The sequence below is a fragment of the Aquarana catesbeiana genome, linkage group LG04 (assembly GCF_042186555.1).
Source record: "Aquarana catesbeiana isolate 2022-GZ linkage group LG04, ASM4218655v1, whole genome shotgun sequence".
NCBI classification, from domain to species: Eukaryota; Metazoa; Chordata; class Amphibia; order Anura; family Ranidae; genus Aquarana; species Aquarana catesbeiana.
Genome location: NC_133327.1, coordinates 26,541,046 through 26,568,312, shown reverse-complemented (window position 1 = coordinate 26,568,312; position 27,267 = coordinate 26,541,046).

Below are 27,267 nucleotides of genomic sequence, written 5' to 3'. Positions count from 1 at the left end.
CAAACCCCTAAACCTATCCCTAATCCCACTTCCAACAGTCCCAAACCCCTAACCATAATCCCACTTTCTTCAGTCCCAAACCCCTAACCCTAATCCCACTTCCTACATTCCCAAACCTCTAACCCTAATCCCACTTCCTACAGTCCCAAACCCCTAACCCTAATCCCACTTTCTACAGTCCCAAACCCCTAACCTTAATCACACTTCATATAGTCCCAAACACCCAATCCTATAGTACCTAACTGATTGTAAAAATACCTGATTGTTAATAACAATATGATTGTATTGATGTTATTAGATTGTATGTATGATGAATGGACTATTAATGACGCACAAAAAGATAATAACTTTTATTATAACATGCCTGCATTACATTTAAACATCAATTATTATCAGAAATCCTCTATTCAGACTATATATAACCTGACATAGTACAAACAAAGTATAAAAACCTCAAAATTGGATTAAATCATATCCTCTTGCCAACTTAGTGCTTCTACAGGGCTCAAGAAATAATCAGCAAATTCATTGCGTATAGTAAAATCCACTCTGGGACCACAAACATGAGGGAAAGCAGCAGGTTCCATATTATGTGCCAAAGTATCCTCAAAATTTATACCATCTCTCTCCCTTACCAAATTATGCAACACACATGCTGCTTTTATGAGAGTGCAGGCATTCTCTACTTTTAGGTTTATTGGTTTATGGAAAATTTGCCATTTGTTGGCAAGTATGCCAAAAGAACATTCGACCAGTCTACGTGCCCGACAAAGGCGGTGATTGAAAATCCTCCTCCGGGTGTCCACATTTCTCTGCGAATAAGGCTTCATAAGATGTTCATTGATAGAAAATGCTTAATCGTCCACAAAGACAAACGGCATGTTTGGACCATCTGTCCCAGGCAATGGTCTGTTAACAGGCAAATCGAGTTGATTTGAAAATAGACGTTTTCCAAATTTTGAATTTTGGAATACGGTGGAGCCTGCACAGCTCCCAAATGCTCCCAGATCAACAAAAAGGAATCTATAGTCTGCATCTACCACAGCCATCAATACAACAGAAAAATATTTTTTGTAATTATAGTAATGACTACCACTATGGCAGGGTTTTATCAACCTTAAATGTTTGCCATCTATGGCCCCAAGACAGTTAGGGAAATTTGTCTTGATCAAGAACCGCTGAGCAACATCTTCCCATTCCTCTTTCTTTGGAATTGGCATAAAAATATTTCTCAGGTTCCAAATCGCATCACATGTTTGCTTAATAATATCTGCAATGGTTGATATTCCTAAATGAAATTCATATTGTAGTGATTAGGGATGAGCTTCGAGTTCGAGTCGAACTCATGTTCGACTCGAACATTGGCTGTTCGCAAGTTCACCGAACAGCGAACAATTTGGGGTGTTCGCGGCAAATTCGAATGCCGCGGAACACCCTTTAAAAGTCTATGGGAGAAATCAAAAGTGCTAATTTTAAAGGCTAATATGCAAGTTATTGTCATAAAAAGTGTTTGGGGACCTGGGTCCTGCCCCAGGGGACATGGATCAATGCAAAAAAAAGTTTTAAAAACGGCCGTTTTTTCAGGAGCAGTGATTTTAATAATGCTTAAAGTCAATCAATAAAAGTGTAATATCCCTTTAAATTTCGTACCTGGGGGGTGTCTATAGTGTACCTGTAAAGGGGCGCATGTTTCCTGTGTTTAGAACAGTCTGACAGCAAAATGACATTTTGAAGGAAAAAACTCATTTAAAACTACTCGCGGCTATTGCATTGCCGACAATACACATAGAAGTTCATTGATAAAAACGGCATGGGAATTCCCCAAAGGGGAACCCCGAACCAAAATTAAAAAAAAAAATGACATGGGAGTCCCCCTAAATTCCATACCAGGCCCTTCAGGTCTGGTATGGATATTAAGGGGAACCCCGGCCAAAATTTAAAAAAAAAAATGACGTGGGGTTCCCCCTAAATTCCATACCAGACCCTTCAGGTCTGGTATGGATTTTAAGGGGAACCCCGCGCCAAAAAAAAAAAAAAAAAAACGGCGTGGGGTCCCCCCAAAAATCCATACCAGACCCTTATCCGAGCACGCAACCTGGCATGCCGCAGGAAAAGAGGGGGGGACGAGAGTGCGGCCCCCCCTCCCTCCTGAACCGTACCAGGCCACATGCCCTCAACATTGGGAGGGTGCTTTGGGGTAGCCCCCCAAAACACCTTGTCCCCATGTTGATGAGGACAAGGGCCTCATCCCCACAACCCTGGCCGGTGGTTGTGGGGGTCTGCGGGCGGAGGGCTTATCGGAATCTGGAAGCCCCCTTTAACAAGGTGACCCCCAGATCCCGGCCCCCCCCCCTGTGTGAAATGGTAAGGGGGTACATAAGTACCCCTACCATTTCACGAAAAAAGTGTCAAAAATGTTAAAAATGACAAGAGACAGTTTTTGACAATTCCTTTATTTAAATGTTTCTTCTTTCTTCTATCTTCCTTCATCTTCTGGTTCTTCTGGTTCTCCTGGCTCTTCTGGTTCTTCCTCCGGCATTCTCGTCCAGCATCTCCTCCGCGGCGTCTTCTATCTTCTTCTCCTCGGGCCGCTCCACACCCATGGCATGGGGGGGAGGCTCCCGCTCTTCTCTTCTTCTTTTCTTCTCTTCTTCTTTTCTTCTTTTCTTCTCCGGGCCGCTCCGCAATCCATGCTGGCATGGAGGGAGGCTCCCGCTGTGTGACGGCGCTCCTCGTCTGACAGTTCTTAAATAACGGGGGGGCGGGGCCACCCGGTGACCCCGCCCCCCTCTGACGCACGGTGACTTGACGGGACTTCCCTGTGACGTGCGTCAGAGGGGGGCGGGGTCACCGGGTGGCCCCCCCCCCCCGTTATTTAAGAACTGTCAGACGAGGAGCGCCGTCACACAGCGGGAGCCTCCCTCCATGCCAGCATGGATTGCGGAGCGGCCCGGAGAAGAAAAGAAGAAAAGAAGAAGAGAAGAAGAGAAGAAAAGAAGAAGAGAAGAGCGGGAGCCTCCCCCCCATGCCATGGGTGCGGAGCGGCCCGAGGAGAAGAAGACAGAAGACGCCGCGGAAGAGATGCTGGACGAGAACGCCGGAGGAAGAGCCAGAAGAGCCAGAAGAACCAGAAGAACCAGAAGATGAAGGAAGATAGAAGAAAGAAGAAGCATTTAAATAAAGGAATTGTCAAAAACTGTCTCTTGTCATTTTTAACATTTTTGACACTTTCTTCGTGAAATGGTAGGGGTACTTATGTACCCCCTTACCATTTCACACAGGGGGGGGCCGGGATCTGGGGGTCACCTTGTTAAAGGGGGCTTCCAGATTCCGATAAGCCCCCCGCCCGTAGACCCCCACAACCACCGGCCAGGGTTGTGGGGATGAGGCCCTTGTCCTCATCAACATGGGGACAAGGTGTTTTGGGGGGCTACCCCAAAGCACCCTCCCAATGTTGAGGGCATGTGGCCTGGTACGGTTCAGGAGGGAGGGGGGGCCGCACTCTCGTCCCCCCCTCTTTTCCTGCGGCCTGCCAGGTTGCGTGCTCGGATAAGGGTCTGGTATGGATTTTTGGGGGGACCCCACGCCGTTTTTTTTTTTTTTTTTGGCGCGGGGTTCCCCTTAAAATCCATACCAGACCTGAAGGGTCTGGTATGGAATTTAGGGGGAACCCCACGTCATTTTTTTTTTTAATTTTGGCCGGGGTTCCCCTTAATATCCATACCAGACCTGAAGGGCCTGGTATGGAATTTAGGAGGACTCCCACGTCATTTTTTTTTTTAAATTTTGGTTCGGGGTTCCCCTTTGGGGAATTCCCATGCCGTTTTTATCAATGAGCTTCTATGTGTATTGTCGGCAATGCAATAGCCGCGAGTAGTTTTAAATGAGTTTTTTCCTTCAAAATGTCATTTTGCTGTCAGACTGTTCTAAACACAGGAAACATGCGCCCCTTTACAGGCATACTATAGACACCCCCCAGGTACGAAATTTAAAGGGATATTACACTTTTATTGTTTGACTTTAAGCATTATTAAAATCACTGCTCCTGAAAAAATGGCTGTTTTTAAAACTTTTTTTTGCATTGATCCATGTCCCCTGGGGCAGGACCCAGGTCCCCAAACACTTTTTATGACCTTTAAAATTAGCACTTTTGATTATTCATGTTCGTGTCCCATAGACTTTAACGGTGTTCGCATGTTCGAACAAACTTTTTTCCTGTTCGCATGTTCTGGTGCGAACCGAACAGGGGGGTGTTCGGCTCATCCCTAGTAGTGATGTGTACGTATTTCCAGTTGCAAGATATCTGTGATTAAAGAAATTATAAATTTTATCTTTCAGTACAAATGCTTAAAATAAGGTGGAAAACAATGCGAGATAATTTTTGAAGAGAATATATCAAGCAACAAGATATAAGAAGCGGTTCAGGTGGCAAGTCAAGCCGCGTATATTGCCATTATACAGAGCTCCAATTCTTGAAGCCCGTGATGCAGCTGAGACAGTAAGTATTCTCAAATGTTAATAATGTTAATGATAGAAATCTTTAATAATTTTATCTATAATTATATAACATTGTTTACTTATTCCTTTTTTAAAGAACTGAAAGCAATATGAGCTCAGACACAGAGGAGGACGCAGATCAAACCCAAGTAGAGGAGGAACAAATGGATGAGACTCAATTACAGTTCGAGGACAATGATGCTGAAAATACACCAGAGCCAGCGGAAACCCGTACACAAAAACAAATATCAAGATCAAGAGCAAAAAAAAACCAACAGACACAAGAATTTATTGACGTTGTAAAAACCTCATAACTTTGCAGAGAAATGAATCGGGAGAAATTGCATCATTTGCCAGAAGTCTGATCCCTCAAATAGAGAAGGTTGACCAAGCATTGCAGTGCGATATGAGGATAGATATGATAAGACTTATACAGTCATATGAACAAAGGTCTTTATCAGCATCTGTTCATTCCCAATCTTTTGAGGTACCCAATCCTAACCATCATGGGGGTTATGCTAAGCAGGTCACAGCAGGTACATCATACGAAAACCGTAACATGTCCTACCCACCGATAGGACCAGGTCAGGTCCCCTTGCCTACATACAATAATGGCCATTTTCATGGTGGTCCGTTTGATCCGCCTCTTTATTGACCACCAACCCAACATCCCCTTCCACCACCTCGAGAGGATCCACACCCTCTACCACCCTGTTATCAAGATCTGTAATTGTTATGATCACTTTTTTGATTACAAAAATACTTGTTTTATATATATATTGAATAAATATTTAATTATATATAGAATATGTTTGAATCATTACATATCAATACATTTTTTTATAAAAATTATAATGTGTTTTTTTGCACATGTTGTGCTGTTATGTTTGAAACACTACATTTATTAAATGTATACTTTTGGATCCTAAAATTGTGTTTGTGTTTGTATGATGCGTTTATTATAGGTGCACATATTGAATCATCATATATATTACCTCAACGTTATAAGTAAACATTCGCATGGTGTAACTGCATCTCTGCAATTTATATCCTGTCTCACCAAGGCAGGTGTCAACAGCTCAAGCAGAAAGTCAAATCTTGTAAGGAAAATAGGTCATATGTTAACAATTGGTAAATGATTAACCCATTCAATACAATAATTAATTGGGACTATGTGGGAAGGTATCAGGGTAAGGGTTATTGTTTCCAGAAACTATAGAGAGGGTTTCTGGGACTGTAGGAAGTGGGATTAGGGTTAGGGTTAGGGGTTTGGGTCTGTAGAATGTGGGATTAGGGTTAGGGTTTCTGGGACTATAGGAAGTGGGGTTAGGGTTTCTGGGACTATATGAAGTGGGATTAGGGTTAGGGGTTTGGGACTGTAGGAAGTGGGATTAGGGTTAGCGTTTCTGGGACTATAGGAAGTGGGATTAGGGTTAGGGTTTCTGGGACTATATGAAGTGGGATTAGGGTTAGGGTTAGGGATTTGGGACTGTAGGAAGTGGGATTAGGGTTAGGGTTTCTGGGACTATAGGAAGTGGGGTTAGGGTTAGGGTTTCTGGGACTATAGGAAGTGGGATTAGGGTTAGGGATTTGGGATTGTAGGAAGTGGGATTAGGGTTAGGGTTTCTGGGACTATAGGAAGTGGGGTTAGGGTTTCTGGGACTATATGAAGTGGGATTAGGGTTAGGGGTTTGGGACTGTAGGAAGTGGGATTAGGGATAGTGTTTCTGGGACTATAGGAAGTGGGATTAGGGTTAGGGTTTCTGAGACTATATGAAGTGGGATTAGGGTTAAGGATTTGGGACTGTAGGAAGTGGGATTAGGGTTTCTGGGACTATAGGAAGTGGGGTTAGGGTTAGGGTTTCTGGGACTATATGAAGTGGGATTAGGGTTAGGGGTTTGGGACTGTAGGAAGTGGGATTAGGGTTAGAGTTTCTGGGACTATAGGAAGTGGGATAAGGGTTAGGGTTTGTGGGACTATAGGAAGTGGAATAAGGGTTAGGGGTTTGGGACTATAGGAAGTGGGATTAAGGTTAGGGTTTCTGGGACTTTAGGAAGTGGGATTAGGGTTAGGGTTTCTGGGACTATAGGAAGTGGGATTAGGGTTAGGGGTTTGGAACTATAGGAAGTGGGATTAGAATTAGGGTTTCTGGGACTATAGGAAGAGGGATTAGGGTTAGGGGTTTGGGACTGTAGGAAATGGGATTAGGGTTAGGGATTTGGGACTGTAGAAAGTGGTATTAGGGTTATGGTTAGGGGTTTGAGACTATAGGAAGTAGGATTAGGGTTAGGGACTATAGGAAGTGGGATTAGGATTAGGGTTTCTGGGACTATAGGAAGTGGGATTAGGGTTAGGGTTAGGGGTTTGGGACTGTAGGAAGTGGGATTAGGGTTTGGGACTGTAGGAAGTGGGATTAGGGTTAGGGTTTCTGGGACTTTAGGAAGTGGGATTAGGGTTAGGGGTTTGGGACTATAGGAAGTGGGATTAGGGTTAGGGTTTCTGAGATTATAGGAAGTGGGATTAGGGTTAGGGGTTTGGGACTGTAGAAAGTGAGATTAGGGTTATGGTTTTGAGAAAATAGGAAATAGGATTAGGGTTAGGGTTAGGGATTATAGGAAGTGGGATTAGGGTTGGGGTTTCTGGGACTATAGGAAGTGGGATTAGGATTAGGGTAAGCAGTTTGGGACTATAGGACGTGGGATTAGGGTTAGGGGTTTGGGACTGTAGGAAGTGGGATTAGGGTTAGGGGTTTGGGACTGTGGGAAGTGGGATTAGGGTTAGGGACTGTAGGAAGTGGGATTAGGGTTAGGGGTTTGGGACTATAGGAAGTGGGATTAGGGTTAGGGGTTTGGGACTGTAGGAAGTTGGATTAGGGTTAGGGGTTTGGGACTGTAGAAAGTGGGATTAGGGTTAGGGGTTTCGGACTGTTGGAAGTGGGATTAGGGTTAGGTTTAGGGGTTTGGGACTGTAGGAAGAGGGATTAGGGTTAGGGGTTTGGGACTTTAGGAAGTGGGATTAGGGTTAGGGTTAGGGGTTAGGGACTGTAGGAAGTGGGATTAGGGTTAGGGTTTGGGACTGTAGAAAGTGGGATAAGGGTTAGGGGTTTGGGACTGTTGGAAGTGGGATTACAGTTAGGTTTAGGGGTTTGGGACTGTAGGAAGTGGGGTTAGGGTTTCTGGGACTATATGAAGTGGGATTAGGGTTAGGGGTTTGGGACTGTAGGAAGTGGGATTAGGGTTAGGGTTTCTAGGACTATAGGAAGTTGGATTAGGGTTAGGGTTTCTGGGACTATAGGAAGTGGGATTAGGGTTAGGGCTAGGGACTGTTGGAAGTGGGATTAGGGGTTTGGGACTGTAGGAAGTGGGATTAGGGTTAGGGTTAGGGGTTTGGGACTATAGGAAGTGGGATTAGGGTTAGGGGTTTGGGACTGTAGGAAGTTGGATTAGGGTTAGGGGTTTGGGACTGTAGAAAGTGGGATTAGGGTTAGGGGTTTGGGACTGTTGGAAGTGGGATTAGGGTTAGGTTTAGGGGTTTGGGACTGTAGGAAGAGGGATTAGGGTTAGGGGTTTGGGACTTTAGGAAGTGGGATTAGGGTTAGGGTTAGGGGTTAGGGACTGTAGGAAGTGGGATTAGGGTTAGGGTTTGGGACTGTAGAAAGTGGGATAAGGGTTAGGGGTTTGGGACTGTTGGAAGTGGGATTACAGTTAGGTTTAGGGGTTTGGGACTGTAGGAAGTGGGGTTAGGGTTTCTGGGACTATATGAAGTGGGATTAGGGTTAGGGGTTTGGGACTGTAGGAAGTGGGATTAGGGTTAGGGTTTCTAGGACTATAGGAAGTTGGATTAGGGTTAGGGTTTCTGGGACTATAGGAAGTGGGATTAGGGTTAGGGCTAGGGACTGTTGGAAGTGGGATTAGGGGTTTGGGACTGTAGGAAGTGGGATTAGGGTTAGGGTTAGGGGTTTGGGACTATAGGAAGTGGGATTAGGGTTAGGGTTTCTGGGACTTTAGGAAGTGGGATTAGGGTTAGGGTTTCTGGGACTTTAGGAAGTGGGATTAGGGTTAGGGTTTCTGGGACTATAGGAAGTGGGATTAGGGTTAGGGTTTCTGGGACTATAGGAGGTGGGATTAGGGTTAGGGTTTCTGGGACTGTAGGACATTGGATTAGGGTTAGGGGTTTGGGACTGTAGAAAGTGGGATTAGGGTTATGGTTAGGGGTTTGGGACTATAGGAAGTAGGATTAGGGTTAGGGGTTTGGGAATATAGGAAGTGGGATTAGGGTTATGGTTTCTGGGACTATAGGAAGTGGGATAAGGTTTAGGGCTAGGGACTGTTGGAAGTGGGATTAGGGGTTTGGGACTGTAGGAAGTGGGATTAGGGTTAGGGTTAGGGGTTTGGGACTATAGGAAGTGGGATTAGGGTTAGGGTTTCTGGGACTTTAGGAAGTGGGATTAGGGTTAGGGTTTCTGGGACTTTAGGAAGTGGGATTAGGGTTAGGGTTTCTGGGACTATAGGAAGTGGGATTAGGGTTAGGGTTTCTGGGACTATAGGAGGTGGGATTAGGGTTAGGGTTTCTGGGACTGTAGGACATTGGATTAGGGTTAGGGGTTTGGGACTGTAGAAAGTGGGATTAGGGTTATGGTTAGGGGTTTGGGACTATAGGAAGTAGGATTAGGGTTAGGGGTTTGGGAATATAGGAAGTGGGATTAGGGTTATGGTTTCTGGGACTATAGGAAGTGGGATATATATATATATATATATATATATATATATATATATATATATACTCACATATGTGTATACTAATATTTTATCGGGTTTTTTTGCACATGTCGTGCCTCTATGTTTGAATCATTACATATCAATACATTTTTTTATAAAAATTAAAATGTGTTTTCTTTGCACATGTTGTGCTGTTATGTTTGAAACACTACATTTAATAAATGTATACTTTTTGGATCCTAAAATTGTGTTTGTGTTTGTATGATGCGTTTATTATAGGTGCACATATTGAATCATCATATATATTACCTCAACATTATAAGTAAACGTTCGCATGGTGTAACTGCATCTCTGCAGTTTGTATTCTGTCTCACCAAGGCAGGTGTCAACAGCTCAAGATGAAAGTCAAATCTTGTAAGGAAAATAGGTCATATGTTAACAATTGGTAAATGATTAACCCATTCAATTCAATAGTTAATTCGGACTATGTGGGAAGGTATCAGGGTAAGGGTTATTGTTTCCAGAAACTATAGAGAGGGTTTCTGGGACTGTAGGAAGTGGGATTAGGGTTAGGGGTTTGGGACTGTAGAACGTGGGATTAGGGTTAGGGGTTTGGGACTGTAGAACGTGGGGTTAGGGGTTTGGGACTGTAGGAAGTAGGGTTAGGGTTTCTGGGACTATATGAAGTGGGATTAGGGTTAGGGGTTTGGGACTGTAGGAAGTGGGGTTAGGTTTAGGGTTTCTGGGACTATATGAAGTAGGATTAGTGTTAGGGACTGTAGGAAGTGGGATTAGGGTTAGGGTTTCTGGGACTATAGGAAGTGGGGTTAGGGTTAGGGTTTCTGGGACTATATGAAGTGGGATTAGGGTTAGGGATTTGGGACTGTAGGAAGTGGGATTAGGGTTAGGGTTTCTCAGACTATAGGAAGTGGGATTAGGGTTAGGGTTTCTGGGACTATAGGAAGAGGGATAGGGGTTAGGGGTTTGGGACTATAGATAGTGGGATTAGGGTTAGTGTTTCTGGGAATTTAGGAAGTGGGATTAGGGTTAGGGTTTCTGGGACTTTAGGAAGTGGGATTAGGGTTAGGGGTTTGGGACTATAGGAGGTGGGATTAGGGTTAGAGTTTCTGGGACTATAGGAAGTGGGATTAGGGTTAGGGACTGTAGGAAATGGGATTAGGGTTAGGGATTTGGGACTGTAGAAAGTGGGATTAGGGTTATGGTTAGGGGTTTGGGACTATGGGAAGTAGGATTAGGGTTAGGGGTTTGGGACTATAGGAAGTGGGATTAGGGTTAGGGTTTCTGGGACTATAGGAAGTGGGATTAGGGTTAGGGGTTTGGGACTATAGGAAGTGGAATTAGGGTTAGGGGTTTGCAACTGTAGGAAGTGGGATTAGGGTTAGGGGTTTGGGACTGTAGGAAGTGGGATTAGGGTTAGGGACTGTAGGAAGTGGGATTAGGGTTAGAGGTTTGGGACTATAGGAAGTGGGATTAGGGTTAGGGGTTTGGGACTGTAGGAAGTGGGATTAGGGTTAGGGGTTTGTGACTGTAGGAAGTGGGATTAGGGTTAGGGGTTTGGGACTGTAGGAAGTGGGATTAGGGTTAGGGGTTTGGGACTGTAGAAAGTGGGATTAGGGTTAGGGGTTTGGGACTGTTGGAAGTGGGATTAGGGTTAGGTTTAGGGGTTTGGGACTGTAGGAAGTGGGATTAGGGTTAGGGGTTTGGGACTGTAGGAAGTGGGATTAAGGTTAGGGGTTTGGGACTTTAGGAAGTGGGGTTAGGGTTAGGGGTTTGGGACTGTAGGAAGTGGGATTAGGGTTAGGGTTTGGGACTGTAGAAAGTGGGATTAGGGTTAGGGGTTTGGGACTGTAGGAAGTGGGGTTAGGGTTTCTGGGACTATATGAAGTGGGATTAGGTTTAGGGGTTTGGGACTGTAGGAAGTGGGATTAGGGTTAGGGATTCTGGGACTATAGGAAGTGGGATTAGGGTTAGGGTTTCTGGAAATATAGGAAGTGAGATTAGGGTTAGGGGTTTGGGACTGTTGGAAGTGGGATTAAGATTAGGGGTTTGGGACTGTAGGAAGTGGGATTAGGGTTAGGGTTTTGAGACTATAGGAAGTGGGATTAGGGTTAGGGTTTCTGGGACTTTAGGAAGTGGGATTAGGCTTTCTGGGACTATAGGAAGTGGGATTAGGGTTAGGGTTAGGGGTTTGGGACTATAGGAAGTGGGATTAGGGTTAGGGTTTCTGGGACTGTAGGAAATGGGATTAGGGTTAGGGGTTTGGGACTGTAGAAAGTGGGATTAGGGTTATGGTTAGGGGTTTGGGACTATGGGAAGTAGGATTAGGGTTAGGGTTAGGGGTTTGGGACTATAGGAAGTGGGATTAGGGTTAGGGTTTCTGGGACTATAGGAAGTGGGATTAGGGTTAGGGGTTTGGGACTATAGGAAGTGGGATTAGGGTTAGGGGTTTGCAACTGTAGGAAGTGGGATTAGGGTTAGGGGTTTGGGACTGTAGGAAGTGGGATTAGGGTTAGGGACTGTAGGAAGTGGGATTAGGGTTAGAGGTTTGGGACTATAGGAAGTGGGATTAGGGTTAGGGGTTTGGGACTGTAGGAAGTGGGATTAGGGTTAGGGGTTTGTGACTGTAGGAAGTGGGATTAGGGATAGGGGTTTGGGACTGTAGGAAGTGGGATGAGGGTTAGGGGTTAGGGACTGTAGAAAGTGGGATTAGGGTTAGGGGTTTGGGACTGTTGGAAGTGGGATTAGGGTTAGGTTTAGGGGTTTGGGACTGTAGGAAGTGGGATTAGGGTTAGGGGTTTGGGACTGTAGGAAGTGGGATTAAGGTTAGGGGTTTGGGACTTTAGGAAGTGGGGTTAGGGTTAGGGGTTTGGGACTGTAGGAAGTGGGATTAGGGTTAGGGTTTGGGACTGTAGAAAGTGGGATTAGGGTTAGGGGTTTGGGACTGTAGGAAGTGGGGTTAGGGTTTCTGGGACCATATGAAGTGGGATTAGGTTTAGGGGTTTGGGACTGTAGGAAGTGGGATTAGGGTTAGGGATTCTGGGACTATAGGAAGTGGGATTAGGGTTAGGGTTTCTGGAAATATAGGAAGTGAGATTAGGGTTAGGGGTTTGGGACTGTTGGAAGTGGGATTAAGATTAGTGGTTTGGGACTGTAGGAAGTGGGATTAGGGTTAGGGTTTTGAGACTATAGGAAGTGGGATTAGGGTTAGGGTTTCTGGGACTTTAGGAAGTGGGATTAGGGTTTCTGGGACTATAGGAAGTGGGATTAGGGTTAGGGTTAGGGGTTTGGGACTATAGGAAGTGGGATTAGGGTTAGGGTTTCTGGGACTGTAGGAAATGGGATTAGGGTTAGGGGTTTGGGACTGTAGAAAGTGGGATTAGGGTTATGGTTAGGGGTTTGGGACTATAGGAAGTAGGATTAGGGTTAGGGGTTTGGGAATATAGGACGTGGGATTAGGGTTAGGGTTTCTGGGACTGTAGGAAATGGGATTAGGGTTAGGGGTTTGGGACTGTAGAAAGTGGGATTAGGGTTATGGTTAGGGGTTTGGGACTATGGGAAGTAGGATTAGGGTTAGGGTTAGGGGTTTGGGACTATAGGAAGTGGGATTAGGGTTAGGGTTTCTGGGACTATAGGAAGTGGGATTAGGGTTAGGGGTTTGGGACTATAGGAAGTGGGATTAGGGTTAGGGGTTTGCAACTGTAGGAAGTGGGATTAGGGTTAGGGGTTTGGGACTGTAGGAAGTGGGATTAGGGTTAGGGACTGTAGGAAGTGGGATTAGGGTTAGAGGTTTGGGACTATAGGAAGTGGGATTAGGGTTAGGGGTTTGGGACTGTAGGAAGTGGGATTAGGGTTAGGGGTTTGTGACTGTAGGAAGTGGGATTAGGGTTAGGGGTTTGGGACTGTAGGAAGTGGGATTAGGGTTAGGGGTTAGGGACTGTAGAAAGTGGGATTAGGGTTAGGGGTTTGGGACTGTTGGAAGTGGGATTAGGGTTAGGTTTAGGGGTTTGGGACTGTAGGAAGTGGGATTAGGGTTAGGGGTTTGGGACTGTAGGAAGTGGGATTAAGGTTAGGGGTTTGGGACTTTAGGAAGTGGGGTTAGGGTTAGGGGTTTGGGACTGTAGGAAGTGGGATTAGGGTTAGGGTTTGGGACTGTAGAAAGTGGGATTAGGGTTAGGGGTTTGGGACTGTAGGAAGTGGGGTTAGGGTTTCTGGGACCATATGAAGTGGGATTAGGTTTAGGGGTTTGGGACTGTAGGAAGTGGGATTAGGGTTAGGGATTCTGGGACTATAGGAAGTGGGATTAGGGTTAGGGTTTCTGGAAATATAGGAAGTGAGATTAGGGTTAGGGGTTTGGGACTGTTGGAAGTGGGATTAAGATTAGTGGTTTGGGACTGTAGGAAGTGGGATTAGGGTTAGGGTTTTGAGACTATAGGAAGTGGGATTAGGGTTAGGGTTTCTGGGACTTTAGGAAGTGGGATTAGGGTTTCTGGGACTATAGGAAGTGGGATTAGGGTTAGGGTTAGGGGTTTGGGACTATAGGAAGTGGGATTAGGGTTAGGGTTTCTGGGACTGTAGGAAATGGGATTAGGGTTAGGGGTTTGGGACTGTAGAAAGTGGGATTAGGGTTATGGTTAGGGGTTTGGGACTATAGGAAGTAGGATTAGGGTTAGGGGTTTGGGAATATAGGAAGTGGGATTAGGGTTAGGGTTTCTGGGACTATAGGAAGTGGGATATATATATATATATATATATATATATATATATATATATATATATATATATATATATATATATATATATATATATATATATATATATATATATATGTATATATATATATATATATATATATATATATGTATATATATATATATATACTCACATATGTGTATACTAATATTTTATTGTTTTTTTTTTTTTTTTGCACATGTTGTGCCTCTATGTTTGAATCATTGCATATCAATACATTTTTTTATAAAAATTAGAATGTGTTTTCTTTGCACATGTTGTGCTGTTATGTTTGAAACACTACATTTAATAAATGTATACTTTTTGGATCCTAAAATTGTGTTTGTGTTTGTATGATGCGTTTATTATAGGTGCACATATTGAATCGTCATATATATATTACCTCAACGTTATAAGTAAACGTTCGCATGGTGTAATTGCATCTCTGCAGTTTGTATCCTGTCTCACCAAGGCAGGTGTCAACAGCTCAAGCAGAAAGTCATATCTTGTAAGGAAAATAGGTCATATGTTAACAATTGGTAAATGATTAACCCATTCAATTCAATAGTTAATTCGGACTATGTGGGAAGGTATCAGGGTAAGGGTTATTGTTTCCAGAAACTATAGAGAGGGTTTCTGGGACTGTAGGAAGTGGGATTAGGGTTAGGGGTTTGGGACTGTAGAACATGGGATTAGGGTTAGGGGTTTGGGACTGTAGAACGTGGGGTTAGGGGTTTGGGACTGTAGGAAGTGGGGTTAGGGTTTCTGGGACTATATGAAGTGGGATTAGGGTTAGGGGTTTGGGACTGTAGGAAGCAGGATTAGGGTTAGGGCTTCTGGGACTATAGGGAGTGGGATTAGGGTTAGGGGTTTGGGACTGTAGGAAGTGGGAATTGGGTTAGGGGTTTGGGACTGTAGAACGTGGGATTAGGGTTATGGTTAGGGGTTTGGGACTATAGGAATTAGGATTAGGGTTAGGTTTTGGGGACTATAGGAAGTGGGATTAGGGTTAGGGTTTCTGGGACTATAGGAAGTGGGATTAGGGGTTTGGGACTATAGGAAGTGGTATTAGGGTTAGGGTTAGGGACTGTAGGAAGTGGGGTTAGGGTTTCTGTGACTATATGAAGTGAGATTAGGGTTAGGGGTTTGGGACTTAGGAAGTGGGATTAGGGTTAGGGTTTCTGAGACTATAAGAAGTGGGATTAGGGTTAGGGGTTTGGGACTGTAGGCAGTGGGATTAGGGTTAGGGGTTTGGGACTGTAGAAAGGGGGATTAGGGTTATGGTTAGGGGTTTGGGACTATAGGAAGTAGGATTAGGGTTAGGGTTTTGGGACTATAGGAAGTGGTATTAGGGTTAGGGGTTTGGGACTGTAGGAAGTGGGATTAGGGTTAGGGATTCTGGGACTATAGGAAGTGGGATTAGGGTTAGGGTTTCTGAGACTATAGGAAGTGGGATTAGGGTTATGGGTTTGGGACTGTTGAAGTGGGATTAGGATTAGGGGTTTGGGACTGTAGGAAGTGGGATTAGGGTTAGGGTTTTGGGACTATAGGAAGTGGGATTAGGGTTAGGGTTTCTGGGACTTTAGGAAGTGGGATTAGGGTTTCTGGGACTATAGGAAGTGGGATTAGGGTTTGAGTTAGGGGTTTGGGACCATAGGAAGTGGGATTAGGGTTAGGGTTTCTGGGACTGTAGGAAATGGGATTAGGGTTAGGGGTTTGGAACTGTAGAAAGTGGGATTAGGGTTATGGTTAGGGGTTTGGGACTATAGGAAGTAGGATTAGGGTTAGGGGTTTGGGAATATAGGAAGTGGGATTAGGGTTAGGGTATCTGGGACTATAGGAAGTGGGATATAAATATATATATATTCACATATGTGTATACTAATATTTTATTGTTTTTTTTTTTTGCACATGTTGTGCCTCTATGTTTGAATCATTACATATCAATACATTTTTTTATAAAAATTAGAATGTGTTTTCTTTGCACATGTTGTGCTGTTATGTTTGAAAAACTACATTTAATAAATGTATACTTTTTGGATCCTAAAATTGTGTTTGTGTTTGTATGATGCGTTTATTATAGGTGCACATATTGAATCGTCATATATATTACCTCAACTTTATAAGTAAACGTTCGCATGGTGTAATTGCATCTCTGCAGTTTGTATCCTGTCTCACCAAGGCAGGTGTCAACAGCTCAAGCAGAAAATCAAATCTTGTAAGGAAAATAGGTCATATGTTAACAATTGGTAAATGATTAACCCATTCAATTCAATAGTTAATTCGGACTATGTGGGAAGGTATCAGGGTAAGGGTTATTGTTTCCAGAAACTATAGAGAGGGTTTCTGGGACTGTAGGAATTGGGATTAGGGTTAGGGGTTTGGGACTGTAGAACGTGGGATTAGGGTTAGGGGTTTGGGACTGTAGAACGTGGGGTTAGGGGTTTGGGACTGTAGGAAGTAGGGTTAGGGTTTCTGGGACTATATGAAGTGGGATTAGGGTTAGGGGTTTGGGACTGTAGGAAGTGGGGTTAGGTTTAGGGTCTCTGGGACTATATGAAGTAGGATTAGTGTTAGGGACTGTAGGAAGTGGGATTAGGGTTAGGGTTTCTGGGACTATAGGAAGTGGGGTTAGGGTTTCTGGGACTATATGAAGTGGGATTAGGGTTAGGGATTTGGGACTGTAGGAAGTGGGATTAGGGTTAGGGTTTCTCAGACTATAGGAAGTGGGATTAGGGTTAGGGTTTCTGGGACTATAGGAAGTGGGATTAGGGTTAGGGGTTTGGGACTATAGGAAGTGGGATTAGGGTTAGGGTTTCTGGGACTATAGGAAGTGGGATTAGGGTTAGGGACTGTAGGAAATGGGATTAGGGTTAGGGGTTTGGGACTGTAGAAAGTGGGATTAGGGTTATGGTTAGGGGTTTGGGACTATGGGAAGTAGGATTAGGGTTAGGGTTAGGGGTTTGGGACTATAGGAAGTGGGATTAGGGTTAGGGTTTCTGGGACTATAGGAAGTGGGATTAGGGTTAGGGGTTTGGGACTATAGGAAGTGGGATTAGGGTTAGGGGTTTGCAACTGTAGGAAGTGGGATTAGGGTTAGGGGTTTGGGACTGTAGGAAGTGGGATTAGGGTTAGGGACTGTAGGAAGTGGGATTAGGGTTAGAGGTTTGGGACTATAGGAAGTGGGATTAGGGTTAGGGGTTTGGGACTGTAGGAAGTGGGATTAGGGTTAGGGGTTTGTGACTGTAGGAAGTGGGATTAGGGTTAGGGGTTTGGGACTGTAGGAAGTGGGATTAGGGTTAGGGGTTTGGGACTGTAGAAAGTGGGATTAGGGTTAGGGGTTTGGGACTGTTGGAAGTGGGATTAGGGTTAGGTTTAGGGGTTTGGGACTGTAGGAAGTGGGATTAGGGTTAGGGGTTTGGGACTGTAGGAAGTGGGATTAAGGTTAGGGGTTTGGGACTTTAGGAAGTGGGGTTAGGGTTAGGGGTTTGGGACTGTAGGAAGTGGGATTAGGGTTAGGGTTTGGGACTGTAGAAAGTGGGATTAGGGTTAGGGGTTTGGGACTGTAGGAAGTGGGGTTAGGGTTTCTGGGACTATATGAAGTGGGATTAGGGTTAGGGGTTTGGGACTGTAGGAAGTGGGATTAGGGTTAGGGATTCTGGGACTATAGGAAGTGGGATTAGGGTTAGGGTTTCTGGAAATATAGGAAGTGAGATTAGGGTTAGGGGTTTGGGACTGTTGGAAGTGGGATTAAGATTAGGGGTTTGGGACTGTAGGAAGTGGGATTAGGGTTAGGGTTTCTGAGACTATAAGAAGTGGGATTAGGGTTAGGGGTTTGGGACTGTAGGCAGTGGGATTAGGGTTAGGGGTTTGGGACTGTAGAAAGGGGGATTAGGGTTATGGTTAGGGGTTTGGGACTATAGGAAGTAGGATTAGGGTTAGGGTTTTGGGACTATAGGAAGTGGTATTAGGGTTAGGGGTTTGGGACTGTAGGAAGTGGGATTAGGGTTAGGGATTCTGGGACTATAGGAAGTGGGATTAGGGTTAGGGTTTCTGAGACTATAGGAAGTGGGATTAGGGTTATGGGTTTGGGACTGTTGAAGTGGGATTAGGATTAGGGGTTTGGGACTGTAGGAAGTGGGATTAGGGTTAGGGTTTTGGGACTATAGGAAGTGGGATTAGGGTTAGGGTTTCTGGGACTTTAGGAAGTGGGATTAGGGTTTCTGGGACTATAGGAAGTGGGATTAGGGTTTGAGTTAGGGGTTTGGGACCATAGGAAGTGGGATTAGGGTTAGGGTTTCTGGGACTGTAGGAAATGGGATTAGGGTTAGGGGTTTGGAACTGTAGAAAGTGGGATTAGGGTTATGGTTAGGGGTTTGGGACTATAGGAAGTAGGATTAGGGTTAGGGGTTTGGGAATATAGGAAGTGGGATTAGGGTTAGGGTATCTGGGACTATAGGAAGTGGGATATAAATATATATATATATTCACATATGTGTATACTAATATTTTATTGTTTTTTTTTTTTTGCACATGTTGTGCCTCTATGTTTGAATCATTACATATCAATACATTTTTTTATAAAAATTAGAATGTGTTTTCTTTGCACATGTTGTGCTGTTATGTTTGAAAAACTACATTTAATAAATGTATACTTTTTGGATCCTAAAATTGTGTTTGTGTTTGTATGATGCGTTTATTATAGGTGCACATATTGAATCGTCATATATATTACCTCAACTTTATAAGTAAACGTTCGCATGGTGTAATTGCATCTCTGCAGTTTGTATCCTGTCTCACCAAGGCAGGTGTCAACAGCTCAAGCAGAAAATCAAATCTTGTAAGGAAAATAGGTCATATGTTAACAATTGGTAAATGATTAACCCATTCAATTCAATAGTTAATTCGGACTATGTGGGAAGGTATCAGGGTAAGGGTTATTGTTTCCAGAAACTATAGAGAGGGTTTCTGGGACTGTAGGAATTGGGATTAGGGTTAGGGGTTTGGGACTGTAGAACGTGGGATTAGGGTTAGGGGTTTGGGACTGTAGAACGTGGGGTTAGGGGTTTGGGACTGTAGGAAGTAGGGTTAGGGTTTCTGGGACTATATGAAGTGGGATTAGGGTTAGGGGTTTGGGACTGTAGGAAGTGGGGTTAGGTTTAGGGTCTCTGGGACTATATGAAGTAGGATTAGTGTTAGGGACTGTAGGAAGTGGGATTAGGGTTAGGGTTTCTGGGACTATAGGAAGTGGGGTTAGGGTTTCTGGGACTATATGAAGTGGGATTAGGGTTAGGGATTTGGGACTGTAGGAAGTGGGATTAGGGTTAGGGTTTCTCAGACTATAGGAAGTGGGATTAGGGTTAGGGTTTCTGGGACTATAGGAAGTGGGATTAGGGTTAGGGGTTTGGGACTATAGGAAGTGGGATTAGGGTTAGGGTTTCTGGGACTATAGGAAGTGGGATTAGGGTTAGGGACTGTAGGAAATGGGATTAGGGTTAGGGGTTTGGGACTGTAGAAAGTGGGATTAGGGTTATGGTTAGGGGTTTGGGACTATGGGAAGTAGGATTAGGGTTAGGGTTAGGGGTTTGGGACTATAGGAAGTGGGATTAGGGTTAGGGTTTCTGGGACTATAGGAAGTGGGATTAGGGTTAGGGGTTTGGGACTATAGGAAGTGGGATTAGGGTTAGGGGTTTGCAACTGTAGGAAGTGGGATTAGGGTTAGGGGTTTGGGACTGTAGGAAGTGGGATTAGGGTTAGGGACTGTAGGAAGTGGGATTAGGGTTAGAGGTTTGGGACTATAGGAAGTGGGATTAGGGTTAGGGGTTTGGGACTGTAGGAAGTGGGATTAGGGTTAGGGGTTTGTGACTGTAGGAAGTGGGATTAGGGTTAGGGGTTTGGGACTGTAGGAAGTGGGATTAGGGTTAGGGGTTTGGGACTGTAGAAAGTGGGATTAGGGTTAGGGGTTTGGGACTGTTGGAAGTGGGATTAGGGTTAGGTTTAGGGGTTTGGGACTGTAGGAAGTGGGATTAGGGTTAGGGGTTTGGGACTGTAGGAAGTGGGATTAAGGTTAGGGGTTTGGGACTTTAGGAAGTGGGGTTAGGGTTAGGGGTTTGGGACTGTAGGAAGTGGGATTAGGGTTAGGGTTTGGGACTGTAGAAAGTGGGATTAGGGTTAGGGGTTTGGGACTGTAGGAAGTGGGGTTAGGGTTTCTGGGACTATATGAAGTGGGATTAGGGTTAGGGGTTTGGGACTGTAGGAAGTGGGATTAGGGTTAGGGATTCTGGGACTATAGGAAGTGGGATTAGGGTTAGGGTTTCTGGAAATATAGGAAGTGAGATTAGGGTTAGGGGTTTGGGACTGTTGGAAGTGGGATTAAGATTAGGGGTTTGGGACTGTAGGAAGTGGGATTAGGGTTAGGGTTTCTGAGACTATAAGAAGTGGGATTAGGGTTAGGGGTTTGGGACTGTAGGCAGTGGGATTAGGGTTAGGGGTTTGGGACTGTAGAAAGGGGGATTAGGGTTATGGTTAGGGGTTTGGGACTATAGGAAGTAGGATTAGGGTTAGGGTTTTGGGACTATAGGAAGTGGTATTAGGGTTAGGGGTTTGGGACTGTAGGAAGTGGGATTAGGGTTAGGGATTCTGGGACTATAGGAAGTGGGATTAGGGTTAGGGTTTCTGAGACTATAGGAAGTGGGATTAGGGTTATGGGTTTGGGACTGTTGAAGTGGGATTAGGATTAGGGGTTTGGGACTGTAGGAAGTGGGATTAGGGTTAGGGTTTTGGGACTATAGGAAGTGGGATTAGGGTTAGGGTTTCTGGGACTTTAGGAAGTGGGATTAGGGTTTCTGGGACTATAGGAAGTGGGATTAGGGTTTGAGTTAGGAGTTTGGGACCATAGGAAGTGGGATTAGGGTTAGGGTTTCTGGGACTGTAGGAAATGGGATTAGGGTTAGGGGTTTGGAACTGTAGAAAGTGGGATTAGGGTTATGGTTAGGGGTTTGGGACTATAGGAAGTAGGATTAGGGTTAGGGGTTTGGGAATATAGGAAGTGGGATTAGGGTTAGGGTATCTGGGACTATAGGAAGTGGGATATAAATATATATATATTCACATATGTGTATACTAATATTTTATTGTTTTTTTTTTTTTGCACATGTTGTGCCTCTATGTTTGAATCATTACATATCAATACATTTTTTTATAAAAATTAGAATGTGTTTTCTTTGCACATGTTGTGCTGTTATGTTTGAACAACTACATTTAATAAATGTATACTTTTTGGATCCTAAAATTGTGTTTGTGTTTGTATGATGCGTTTATTATAGGTGCACATATTGAATCGTCATATATATTACCTCAACTTTATAAGTAAACGTTCGCATGGTGTAATTGCATCTCTGCAGTTTGTATCCTGTCTCACCAAGGCAGGTGTCAACAGCTCAAGCAGAAAGTCAAATCTTGTAAGGAAAATAGGTCATATGTTAACAATTGGTAAATGATTAACCCATTCAATTCAATAGTTAATTCGGACTATGTGGGAAGGTATCAGGGTAAGGGTTATTGTTTCCAGAAACTATAGAGAGGGTTTCTGGGACTGTAGGAATTGGGATTAGGGTTAGGGGTTTGGGACTGTAGAACGTGGGATTAGGGTTAGGGGTTTGGGACTGTAGAACGTGGGGTTAGGGGTTTGGGACTGTAGGAAGTAGGGTTAGGGTTTCTGGGACTATATGAAGTGGGATTAGGGTTAGGGGTTTGGGACTGTAGGAAGTGGGGTTAGGTTTAGGGTCTCTGGGACTATATGAAGTAGGATTAGTGTTAGGGACTGTAGGAAGTGGGATTAGGGTTAGGGTTTCTGGGACCATAGGAAGTGGGGTTAGGGTTTCTGGGACTATATGAAGTGGGATTAGGGTTAGGGATTTGGGACTGTAGGAAGTGGGATTAGGGTTAGGGTTTCTCAGACTATAGGAAGTGGGATTAGGGTTAGGGTTTCTGGGACTATAGGAAGTGGGATTAGGGTTAGGGGTTTGGGACTATAGGAAGTGGGATTAGGGTTAGGGTTTCTGGGACTATAGGAAGTGGGATTAGGGTTAGGGACTGTAGGAAATGGGATTAGGGTTAGGGGTTTGGGACTGTAGAAAGTGGGATTAGGGTTATGGTTAGGGGTTTGGGACTATGGGAAGTAGGATTAGGGTTAGGGTTAGGGGTTTGGGACTATAGGAAGTGGGATTAGGGTTAGGGTTTCTGGGACTATAGGAAGTGGGATTAGGGTTAGGGGTTTGGGACTATAGGAAGTGGGATTAGGGTTAGGGGTTTGCAACTGTAGGAAGTGGGATTAGGGTTAGGGGTTTGGGACTGTAGGAAGTGGGATTAGGGTTAGGGACTGTAGGAAGTGGGATTAGGGTTAGAGGTTTGGGACTATAGGAAGTGGGATTAGGGTTAGGGGTTTGGGACTGTAGGAAGTGGGATTAGGGTTAGGGGTTTGTGACTGTAGGAAGTGGGATTAGGGTTAGGGGTTTGGGACTGTAGGAAGTGGGATTAGGGTTAGGGGTTTGGGACTGTAGAAAGTGGGATTAGGGTTAGGGGTTTGGGACTGTTGGAAGTGGGATTAGGGTTAGGTTTAGGGGTTTGGGACTGTAGGAAGTGGGATTAGGGTTAGGGGTTTGGGACTGTAGGAAGTGGGATTAAGGTTAGGGGTTTGGGACTTTAGGAAGTGGGGTTAGGGTTAGGGGTTTGGGACTGTAGGAAGTGGGATTAGGGTTAGGGTTTGGGACTGTAGAAAGTGGGATTAGGGTTAGGGGTTTGGGACTGTAGGAAGTGGGGTTAGGGTTTCTGGGACTATATGAAGTGGGATTAGGGTTAGGGGTTTGGGACTGTAGGAAGTGGGATTAGGGTTAGGGATTCTGGGACTATAGGAAGTGGGATTAGGGTTAGGGTTTCTGGAAATATAGGAAGTGAGATTAGGGTTAGGGGTTTGGGACTGTTGGAAGTGGGATTAAGATTAGGGGTTTGGGACTGTAGGAAGTGGGATTAGGGTTAGGGTTTCTGAGACTATAAGAAGTGGGATTAGGGTTAGGGGTTTGGGACTGTAGGCAGTGGGATTAGGGTTAGGGGTTTGGGACTGTAGAAAGGGGGATTAGGGTTATGGTTAGGGGTTTGGGACTATAGGAAGTAGGATTAGGGTTAGGGTTTTGGGACTATAGGAAGTGGTATTAGGGTTAGGGGTTTGGGACTGTAGGAAGTGGGATTAGGGTTAGGGATTCTGGGACTATAGGAAGTGGGATTAGGGTTAGGGTTTCTGAGACTATAGGAAGTGGGATTAGGGTTATGGGTTTGGGACTGTTGAAGTGGGATTAGGATTAGGGGTTTGGGACTGTAGGAAGTGGGATTAGGGTTAGGGTTTTGGGACTATAGGAAGTGGGATTAGGGTTAGGGTTTCTGGGACTTTAGGAAGTGGGATTAGGGTTTCTGGGACTATAGGAAGTGGGATTAGGGTTTGAGTTAGGAGTTTGGGACCATAGGAAGTGGGATTAGGGTTAGGGTTTCTGGGACTGTAGGAAATGGGATTAGGGTTAGGGGTTTGGAACTGTAGAAAGTGGGATTAGGGTTATGGTTAGGGGTTTGGGACTATAGGAAGTAGGATTAGGGTTAGGGGTTTGGGAATATAGGAAGTGGGATTAGGGTTAGGGTATCTGGGACTATAGGAAGTGGGATATAAATATATATATATTCACATATGTGTATACTAATATTTTATTGTTTTTTTTTTTTTGCACATGTTGTGCCTCTATGTTTGAATCATTACATATCAATACATTTTTTTATAAAAATTAGAATGTGTTTTCTTTGCACATGTTGTGCTGTTATGTTTGAACAACTACATTTAATAAATGTATACTTTTTGGATCCTAAAATTGTGTTTGTGTTTGTATGATGCGTTTATTATAGGTGCACATATTGAATCGTCATATATATTACCTCAACTTTATAAGTAAACGTTCGCATGGTGTAATTGCATCTCTGCAGTTTGTATCCTGTCTCACCAAGGCAGGTGTCAACAGCTCAAGCAGAAAGTCAAATCTTGTAAGGAAAATAGGTCATATGTTAACAATTGGTAAATGATTAACCCATTCAATTCAATAGTTAATTCGGACTATGTGGGAAGGTATCAGGGTAAGGGTTATTGTTTCCAGAAACTATAGAGAGGGTTTCTGGGACTGTAGGAATTGGGATTAGGGTTAGGGGTTTGGGACTGTAGAACGTGGGATTAGGGTTAGGGGTTTGGGACTGTAGAACGTGGGGTTAGGGGTTTGGGACTGTAGGAAGTAGGGTTAGGGTTTCTGGGACTATATGAAGTGGGATTAGGGTTAGGGGTTTGGGACTGTAGGAAGTGGGGTTAGGTTTAGGGTCTCTGGGACTATATGAAGTAGGATTAGTGTTAGGGACTGTAGGAAGTGGGATTAGGGTTAGGGTTTCTGGGACCATAGGAAGTGGGGTTAGGGTTTCTGGGACTATATGAAGTGGGATTAGGGTTAGGGATTTGGGACTGTAGGAAGTGGGATTAGGGTTAGGGTTTCTCAGACTATAGGAAGTGGGATTAGGGTTAGGGTTTCTGGGACTATAGGAAGTGGGATTAGGGTTAGGGGTTTGGGACTATAGGAAGTGGGATTAGGGTTAGGGTTTCTGGGACTATAGGAAGTGGGATTAGGGTTAGGGACTGTAGGAAATGGGATTAGGGTTAGGGGTTTGGGACTGTAGAAAGTGGGATTAGGGTTATGGTTAGGGGTTTGGGACTATGGGAAGTAGGATTAGGGTTAGGGTTAGGGGTTTGGGACTATAGGAAGTGGGATTAGGGTTAGGGTTTCTGGGACTATAGGAAGTGGGATTAGGGTTAGGGGTTTGGGACTATAGGAAGTGGGATTAGGGTTAGGGGTTTGCAACTGTAGGAAGTGGGATTAGGGTTAGGGGTTTGGGACTGTAGGAAGTGGGATTAGGGTTAGGGACTGTAGGAAGTGGGATTAGGGTTAGAGGTTTGGGACTATAGGAAGTGGGATTAGGGTTAGGGGTTTGGGACTGTAGGAAGTGGGATTAGGGTTAGGGGTTTGTGACTGTAGGAAGTGGGATTAGGGTTAGGGGTTTGGGACTGTAGGAAGTGGGATTAGGGTTAGGGGTTTGGGACTGTAGAAAGTGGGATTAGGGTTAGGGGTTTGGGACTGTTGGAAGTGGGATTAGGGTTAGGTTTAGGGGTTTGGGACTGTAGGAAGTGGGATTAGGGTTAGGGGTTTGGGACTGTAGGAAGTGGGATTAAGGTTAGGGGTTTGGGACTTTAGGAAGTGGGGTTAGGGTTAGGGGTTTGGGACTGTAGGAAGTGGGATTAGGGTTAGGGTTTGGGACTGTAGAAAGTGGGATTAGGGTTAGGGGTTTGGGACTGTAGGAAGTGGGGTTAGGGTTTCTGGGACTATATGAAGTGGGATTAGGGTTAGGGGTTTGGGACTGTAGGAAGTGGGATTAGGGTTAGGGATTCTGGGACTATAGGAAGTGGGATTAGGGTTAGGGTTTCTGGAAATATAGGAAGTGAGATTAGGGTTAGGGGTTTGGGACTGTTGGAAGTGGGATTAAGATTAGGGGTTTGGGACTGTAGGAAGTGGGATTAGGGTTAGGGTTTTGGGACTATAGGAAGTGGGATTAGGGTTAGGGTTTCTGGGACTTTAGGAAGTGGGATTAGGGTTTCTGAGACTATAGAAAGTGGGATTAGGGTTAGGGTTAGGGGTTTGGGACTATAGGAAGTGGGATTAGGGTTAGGGTTTCTGGGACTGTAGGAAATGGGATTAGGGTTAGGGGTTTGGGACTGTAGAAAGTGGGATTAGGGTTATGGTTAGGGGTTTGGGACTATAGGAAGTAGGATTAGGGTTAGGGGTTTGGGAATATAGGAAGTGGGATTAGGGTTAGGGTTTCTGGGACTATAGGAAGTGGGATATATATATATATATATACTCACATATGTGTATACTAATATTTTAATGTTTTTTTTTTTTTTTGCACATGTTGTGCCTCTATGTTTGAATCATTGCATATCAATACATTTTTTTTATAAAAAATAGAATGTGTTTTCTTTGCACATGTTGTGCTGTTATGTTTGAAACACTACATTTAATAAATGTATACTTTTTGGATCCTAAAATTGTGTTTGTGTTTGTATGATGCGTTTATTATAGGTGCACATATTGAATCGTCATATATATATTACCTCAACGTTATAAGTAAACGTTCGCATGGTGTAATTGCATCTCTGCAGTTTGGGTTTCTGGGACTATAAGAAGTGGGATTAGGGTTAGGGGTTTGGGACTGTAGGAAGTGGGATTAGGGTTAGGGGTTTGGGACTGTAGAAAGGGGGATTAGGGTTATGGTTAGGGGTTTGGGACTATAGGAAGTAGGATTAGGGTTAGGGTTTTGGGACTATAGGAAGTGGGATTAGGGTTAGGGTTTCTGGGACTACAGGAAGTGGGATTAGGGGTTTGGGACTATAGGAAGTGGGATTAGGGTTAGGGGTTTGGGACTGTAGGAAGTGGGATTAGGGTTAGGGGTTTGGGACTGTAGGAAGTGGGATTAGGGTTAGGGACTGTAGGAAGTGGGATTAGGGTTAGGGTTTTGGGGCTGTAGAAAGTGGGATTAGGGTTAGGGGTTTGGGGCCATTGGAAGTGGGATTATGGCTGGGTTTAGGGGTTTGGGACTGTAGGAAGTGGGATTGGGGTTAGGGTTTCTGGGACTATGGAAAATGGGATTAGGGTTAGGGGTTTGGGACTGTAGGAAGTGGGATTAGGGTTAGGGGTTTGGAACTGTAGGAAGTGGGATTAGGGTTAGAGGTTTGGGACTGTAGAAAGTGGGATTAGGGTTAGGGATTTGGGACTGTTGGAAGTGGGATTAGGGTTAGGTTTAGGGGTTTGGGACTGTAGGAAGTGGGATTAGGGTTAGGGTTTCTGGGACTACAGGAAGTGGGATTAGGGTTAGGGGTTTGGGACTATAGGAAGTGGGATTAGAGTTAGGGTTTCTGGGACTATAGGAAGTGGGATTAGGTTTAGGGGTTTGGGACTATAGGAAGTTGGATTAGGGTTAGGGTTAGGGGTTTGGGAGGGTAGGAAGTGGGATTAGGGTTAGGGGTTTGGGACTGTAGGAAGTGGGATTAGGGTTAGGGTTTCTGGGACTATAGGAAGTGGGATTAGGGTTAGAGTTTCTGGGACTATAAGAAGTGGGATTAGGGTTAGCAGTTTGACACTGTAGGAAGTGGGGTTTGGGACTATAGGAGGG